This window comes from Limulus polyphemus, unplaced genomic scaffold (assembly GCF_000517525.1).
Source record: "Limulus polyphemus unplaced genomic scaffold, Limulus_polyphemus-2.1.2 Scaffold2544, whole genome shotgun sequence".
Classification (NCBI taxonomy): domain Eukaryota; kingdom Metazoa; phylum Arthropoda; class Merostomata; order Xiphosura; family Limulidae; genus Limulus; species Limulus polyphemus.
Window position 1 is genome coordinate 67,019 of NW_013668154.1, and position 8,524 is coordinate 75,542.

Genomic DNA, 8,524 nt, shown 5'->3' on the forward strand with positions numbered 1-8,524 from the left:
GGAAGTTGTTAATCTACACTTTCAGCTTTTTACAAAGTAAACCACATTAATAGGATACACATTTTTCATGAACTACATTATCAACACAAACACACACATACGTCCATGTCTATTTTATTACTCTTCTAAAACCTGTGTACATCTGAAGTTCACCGAAGTCTATTTTTCAAACACGTTAGTGGTTCTTAGCTCTCTTTTTAAGAATTTTGTCACGATCGTTTGCGACCGTCGTTTTCATCCAATGAAGTAGCTCGCTGGCTGGTTCTACACTACAGTCGCTCAAGTGTAGGCCGAGTATAGATTGGACCGAGATCTTGCCCTCGTGAGCATTAGCTACGGAGGCTGCATGATCACTAGATACACTTATTTCTGCTCTGGGGCATTCGAGAGAAAACGGCACCATACCCAGCCTATGGCGGACTCTTATCCAACCTATGAAGATGAGGTAAAATCAATGTAGTTTTCAAGTAGGAGGTAGATTTTTCTTGGAATTATGAACATTTTAACTGTAATATATTGTATTATTTGTTTATTTCGTTTGTAATTTTCATTTACTAATACGAAATGTTCATAATTTCTTTTCAGGTACATTGTAGCACTATGTTTAGTGTAAAGAACACAAAAAAGACGTTTTTTTGGCACAATGAAAGATAAAATCTTTATTATTAGTTATAGCCGACTAGTTTCGGTAACACAGTTAACATCAAGGCTAGTATCTACAGTGTAGATAACAGCATACACTACCCCTGATGATGGTAACTATGTTACCGAAACTATTCAGCTATAATCTATAAGAAAGATTTCATCTTTCATTGTGCCAAAAAAAGTCGGTTTTTATGTTCTTTACTCTAAATGAAATGTTCATCTTTAAGGGTTTTTTTTAAGTTATCAGACTTTCTCTCTCTCTCTCTTTCTCTTATGCACACACACACACATTTATGTACATGTACAAACAATTTAGGTTTTATTCAAGCTGCTCTGAAGGACTACCTTTACGTCTTTACTTTTATAACCTTAAGTAAAAAAAAGTTAATAAAACATCATTTTCCTTGATTCCAACTGCTGCTGAGTAACGGAATATTGTTGTTGTCATCGGTACTGACATCTGTCGTTCTAGCTAAAGGATCCTTTATATCCTCTTCTCTTGCTTATCAGTTGACTAAATTTGACTACTGGATTTTGGCTACGCTATTCATAAGTTGAAATGAATATGATAAAATGAGAACTTCAAAAACAGCGTGTCTGTTGTCAGAAATCAACTTGAAATATGCTGCGGTGTACTTTTAAGTATCAGTACCATATAAAGTATGTTGGCTGTTCATACTTTAGTATCAGTACCATGTAAAATAATATGATTGTTCATACTTTAATATCAGTACTATATAATGTATGTTGGCTGTTCATCCTTAAGTATCAGTACTATATAATGTATGTTGGCTGTTCATCCTTAAGTATCAGTACTATTTAAAGTATTATGATTGTTGATACTTTAGCATCAGTACAACGTAAAGTAATATGATTGTTGATACTTTAGTATCAGTAATAGTTAAAGTAATATGATTGTTGATACTTTAGTATCAGTATTTGTTTTGTTTGTTTGTTTTAAATTATGCACAAAGCCACACAAGGGCTATCTGTGCTCTGCCCACCACGGGTATCGAAACCTGGTCTCTAGCGTTGTAAGTCCGCAGACATACAGCTGTGCCACTGGGGGGCTAGTATCAGTACCATATAAAGTATGTTGGCTGTTCATACTTTAGTATCTGTACCATGTAAAATAATATGATTGTTGATACTTTAGTATCAGTACTATTTAAAGTAATATGATTGTTGATACTTTAGTATCAGTACCATATAAAGTATGTTGGCTGTTCATACTTTAGTATCTGTACCATGTAAAATAATATGATTGTTCATACTTTAATATCAGTACTATTTAAAGTGATATGATTGTTCATACTTTAGTATCAGTACTATGTAAAGTAATATGACTGTTCATACTTAAGTATCAGTACAATGTAAAATAAGCAGGCTGTTCATAAAAAGCACAGTAAATTTGATTTAAAATACGATATAGTATTGATTAAAAGATAGAGATTCATATTAAGACAATGGTAATGAGACAATTGCTGATACACGGGTTGTGTAAAACTAGTTCTAAGCCTTAAACTTCCTTCCAAGTTAGCCATCGAAACTAAATGAACTTAGCTGCCACACAGACAGCGATTAAACAGAAAACAAATTATAATGATACAAATTGTTTTTCCCTTCGAAAAAAATCATGTATTCACATTGTGGAAAATTTCTTGCAGTGTGTAATATTCACATCTATAATATTCAAAGATATATTTCACAACATACTCACGTTATTTTAGTCTAAGTAAGCAAGACTGTAAAGGGTTGGAAAACTGAGTAATACAATTATAAGTACGATAGAACATTCTATGTATAAATGTTCACATTTCTGTTTAAAACCAGCGCGAAAAACTCAAAATCATTTAAATTTCTTTTCCAAAGCCTTAATGGCTATGAAATATATAATATATATACGTCTCTAACATCAGGAGATGCTTTACAATAGTTTTTATACATCAGTGTAGTTTTAAGATAAGGTCATGGGTACAAACATTAAAGTATGTTTGTATTGGGACTTTATTTTCTAGAATTCTAGAATATGCTGGTAAGATGGGGAAAATGTGATTTCATAAAACAAATATGTGTATAGAGAGAAAGATGTAAAAAACTGTTGTTTAGCTGAAGAATATATAAATTATTAAATGTTCTAATTACGATTTGTTTAAAAACGGCAAAGTACTTGTTTTTTATTACAATCACTAGAGGTATACACTGGTTAATATAATGTTGGCAGAAAAATTAAAGTTGTGTAACATGGAAGAATGCGCTGGCTAACATAGAGAAATAAAAGTACTGTAACATCAAAGTAGACATTGGTTAATATAGAGTGCTGGGAGAAATGAAAGTTCTTTAACATGGAAGTATACACTTATTAACATAGGGCGTTAAAAGTTCTTTAACATGGAAGTATACACTTATTAACATAGGGCGTTAAAAGTTCTTTAACATGGAATTATACACTTATTAACATAGGGCGTTAAAAGTTCTGTAACATGGAAGTATGGATTTATTAACATAGGGCGTTAAAAGTTCTGTAACATGGAAGTATACTTTTGTTAAGGATAACATACAGTGTTGGTAGAGAAATGAAAGCACTGTAACTTGGAAGTATACACTGGTTAGTATAAAATGTTGATAGAAAAACTGAAAGTCTCGTAACAAGAAAGTATATATTGGTTAATTAACATGGATGTTAGCAAAGAAAAATGGTTCTGTAAGATGGTATTAAACACTGGTTAACATAGAGTGTTCTTTAACATGGAAGTAAACACTGGTTAACATAGAGTGTTCTTTAACATGGAAGTAAACACTGGTTAACATAGAGTGTTCTTTAACATGGAAGTATACACTGGTTAACATAGAGTGTTCTTTAACATGGAAGTATACACTGGTTAACATAGAGTGTTCTTTAACATGGAAGAAAACACTGGTTAACATAGAGTGTTTTTAACATGGAAGTATACACTGGTTAACATAAGCACATAAGAAGTTAGTTCATTTATTTCAAGTCTCTGACTTCGCTATACATAATTTCGAAGTGTTGACTAGAGGGAGGGCAACCTAGAATCTGAGCAGAAGTTTAAACGGCTACACTTAACCGAATGACAGTTAGAGTTATGCAGTTGAAACTGAAGAGCGTGTTCTGCAATGTTCGCGGCTCGAACCTCGGTATTTCTGATCCGCAGCTGGGAACGTTAACTACTAGATCACACCGTCTCCAATTGATTACAATAATAAGTGATAAGACCACAAGTACCGAGAATTATAATTATGCTTTTAAACTCAACTGTGTCATATGAGAAATATGAAATCGGTTTTGCAAATGCAAACGTGCCATAGTTTTTGGTGGGGATCACAAGAAGTCACATGAAGAGAAGGCAAAAACCTCCGTACTGTGAGGAAATACGAGAGTTGTAAACGGACATATTTTTCTTCTTTAGTAGGACATTGCTCTGCAATAAACATTTCTAGTAGGTTCAAAAGAAAACAAATAAAATCGTTTGTTAATTTTCCTTGCCAAACATTTTTACACTTTTTTTTTACTGTTTACTTTATTGCTTAAGTTAGTCCCATGATGCTAGACGAGTGTTATATTTTCGCGTGCAGACCGTTTCAAATAAATTATTCGCGATTTACAAATCCCGTAATTTCGAATGTAGTGATACTATAGATGGATCTCGAGAATTTTACACAGCAACGCTCTTCAAGGTTAGATCTCATTGATATTGTTAGGATTTAATGACTAAATCAGTACGTAAGCATACTACAGTTTCTTTTTTTACGATCATGGTAAGTTTTATTTCAAAACTATTAATTTTTAAAGCACACATTTTCACTTGAAGTTTTACTGTAATCAGTTTCATTCGAATGAAAGATTTTCCAGTTTATTTGTACTTCTAAGGTTGGTATAGCTCGTTAAGTAACACAAATAAAACGTTATTGTTTTTCTCAAAACAATAACGTTTTACTGTAATCAGTTTCATTCGAATGAAAGATTTTCCAGTTTATTTGTACTTCTAAGGTTGGTATAGCTCGTTAAGTAACACAAAAAAAATGTTATTGTTTTTCTCAAAACATCATGCCCAAAGAAATTGCGTTTATTAAGCCTAAATGTAAGTCAGTTTGTCTTTTGAAGACAGTTTCTAGACAAGATCTCTTTTACGTAAACTCCTGGGCATTGTCAAAACTGTTGACATAAAATCATGATCTCATCGGTAAATTCTAATAATATTGGAGAAATGAAGCACATTATGCTCATATAATAATAGGTAGGCAAATATATTATAATAATAGGTAGGCAAACAACGATTTATAAACATAATGAAGTGATTTTTTTGGGGGGGACATACTACATGTTTAAACAGACTAATGTTCTATCGAAACATGTAGTATGTCCCCCCCCCCCAAATAAATCGTTGTTTACCAACTTATTAAATTCTAAGAATGTTGAGGTTTTGGTGAATTATGAGAACATCACTTGATAAATGAGAATTCATTCGGTTCCTTCTCTGTAAAAAGGAATAGATGCGAGTAGTGAAGATTCGATGGATTGAAAACTAATATGTTCTACATATGCTCTACACCCTGACGACGTTGATATAGATTATATAATATAGATTATATAAACCGTTGATCGAAAGAAAGAAGTATGAAGTGATGAGTGGTATAGCCCATGAGACCAATTTACAATACACGAAGAAACAGCAGTACATGCTTATAGCTCACAGATCAGACATTCAATTATTAATGTGACCTGTGTCCTTTTTGAATTGTGTTTAACACGTGTTCACACTGGAGCTTTTCTTCGCACTCTGTGTGATTTGGTTTGTTTAGAGAAGTGTGAAAAATAAAGTTCGATTGGCAAACGAACCGAACCGAGTTCACCAGAATAGATGGTCTCGGTTCGTGTGGTAAAAGAACTGAGTTTGTTTCCCTTAGAAACTTTAATGTGAATATTGGAAGGTTTCTGTGATAAAGCATGGGAGTGGACCATGAAAACGAAATCCAGTTCATTTCCAAACGAACTCGGCACGTTTGTACATAAGTCAAGTATGAAGAACTGGCGCATTCATCAAAACAAACGAACTGGGCTGAAGCCGGTTGAAATGAACCCAGTGTAAATAATGACTTTGTTAGACATAAAAACTGAGTATGAAAAGAATAAGCCAACGTTGGTTGAGCCTCTTTTACCATATATATCATAATCATTTGGTGATAGATATTCTATCTGAAGATAATCTAACATTCTCTCTGCTCAACTTGTGATTTTGATTCGTTCTTCTGTTAAAACCTCAAATTCAATGTTTTTACTCTTTTGTCTGCAAGTCAACACATGAAAGATGAAACATTTATTAGTTTGGTGAAGAGTAAAAGGATGAGCGTGCGCCTTTTTGACAAAGTTAACTGTCTCAGTAGAAAACTTAGCCGTTAACTGACGTTTCTTTGAGTTGAAACTAAACCATGTCCTTGACAGCTGAGTCTACTAAAGTTAATAATGCCTGCCTATTATACTGTATTCTACTTCAGGCAAATGAGGCTGCTTTTAGATAACAATGTCTGTTAGCAACATCACACATTACTTCAGTCAAATAAGCCGATCTAGAAATAGTTATGTCTGTTCTGACAGTGAATTCTATGCTGGTGTAACAACCACCTCATATATATATATATAATAGTCATATGTCTGTCTGTTAATATATATAGATAGATAGATAGATAAATAGATAGACAGATATCAAAATGCTTATTTTCAAGAGTGCATTATACGAAAACTATTCATTTTTTTGCAATTACTAAAATTTCATATAGATATCAATATCGATCCGTCAGTCTTCGTATGTGCTGAACTGTCAATCTGATAAAAAAAAGTACTAAGAACAAAACTTTTTCTTTCTGTGAGGGAATTTGACGAAAAAATGGGACTTTCTCTATCGACTGATTGAAAGAAATATTTCGAAGGTAGGAGCATGCACGGGAAAACGCATAATGAGAGGAATGTGTTTGGGTATATATTTGTAGTTAGTCAGTTTATATATATATATATGTTTTTTTTCATGTCGATATTATATACATGCATGATTTTGTTGTACCATGTCGAATAAATTGATTTGAATTGAACTCAATAACTCCCCTTTGACACTTCTTATAGAAATGTAAGTTGTCAAAAAGAGCTTAATTCCTTGCGCTCAATAAAATGACAAGGAACGGTGGCATCCAGCAGAAAAAATCCCGGTGGCTACTTAGCGAAGCTGATCATTCTAACGTGCTGGATGCAACCATTGCATTGAGAAACAAAGACTTTTTACCAAAAATGCATTGTATTCAGCCTCCTTTGTTTAAAAACAAATGCAATGCAATTTTCGTTATTGAAATAACACATGGAATGACAAAAGACGGTTGTAAACGGCTCAGTAGACAATAATATTACATATATGCTATGATCCAAAGGAATGGGTTGACTGCATATTTTACATTTATTCATCAGTATTTTTAGGAAAATTACCGTTGAATTGCTTCAACGGGCATCTGCTAGTATAGCATAATATTAAACATAATGTTGGTTATTATTTTCTTGTATATTATGATTTCATTTAGGTTAATATGTTTCATCACGCTGGTAGAATACTTCTAATTATAGTTGTAATTTCAGTTATTTAAATATGACATACATTTATTTGAAATATTAAAAAAAAGAAAAAAATCAGAGTGAGTTATTAAAGAGACAATATTTAAAGAGTTAAGTTCGTTTGTTCGGATTTCGTGCAAATCTGCACGAGGGCTACCTGTGCATATCCATCCATAGTTTTGAAATGATAAACTAGAGACAACTCTTGGGCTTCTCTTGTAACAGGACTATACAATGACTCTTATCGTTCACCCACAGCCCCCCCCCATCACTCTTATAATTCACCCAGAGCCCCAAAGTGCGGCGAGCGATTTTTATTTTCTTTCGCGGTAACGGGACGCGAACCACGGAATCTCAGCTCCATAGTTCGGCATGCTTGCTTGGCAGAAGGTTAGTTTTTTCATTATAAATCAACCTTCAAAAGAAAAAAACTAATGAATAACATCCTAATGAGTTGACATTGATTGTTTGAAATGTAAGATATTTTCAAGCATTTCAATACATAGAATCAAAAAGCTTTGATTCATAATAAGCATCGAAAGGAAATATGGTCGGATCCGTTGTGGTAACGTTGAAAAGAGTGCATATGTTTTCTAATTTTTTTAATTTTCCCCGTCACACCAAACATGCTCGCCCTTTCAGCCGTGGGGGCGTTATAATGTGACGGTCAATCCCACTATTCGTTGATAAAAGAGTAGCTCAAGAGTTGGCGGTGGGTGGTGATGAGTAGCTGCCTTCCCTCTAGTCTTACACTGCTAAATTAGGGACGGCTAGCGCAGATAGCCCTCGTGTAGCTTTGCGCGAAATTCAAAAAACAAAAACAATTTAAATTTACTATTAGTTCGGAATTTTTTTATCGTCGTGCAGTCTTTAGTTGTATTTGTTTCCAGGATTGATCAAGTGATTCTTTTTACGTTCTTTGCAATTTTAGAAACGTGCTAATTTAAGTAGATCTTTTCTTTAGTGAATTATACATTGTTACACGATTACAAGACTTACCCTCGCTATGTTCGCATTGTATCAGAATAGTTATTGATTTTCTTTTGTCTATCTCGACTTTCTCTCCTATTGTTTGTCGTAACAGCTGAAATAATAATAATGTCAACAGAGATCACAGAAGGAATTTAATCATTATAAGATAAAATATGTGAATTTTTCGTATTATGTTTCATCCACATTAAGAATTTATATATCGACATATTTGTTCAGAACATTATATATGTAGAAAAACAAAGCCGCGTTAGAATAAAGTAGTCAGTCATA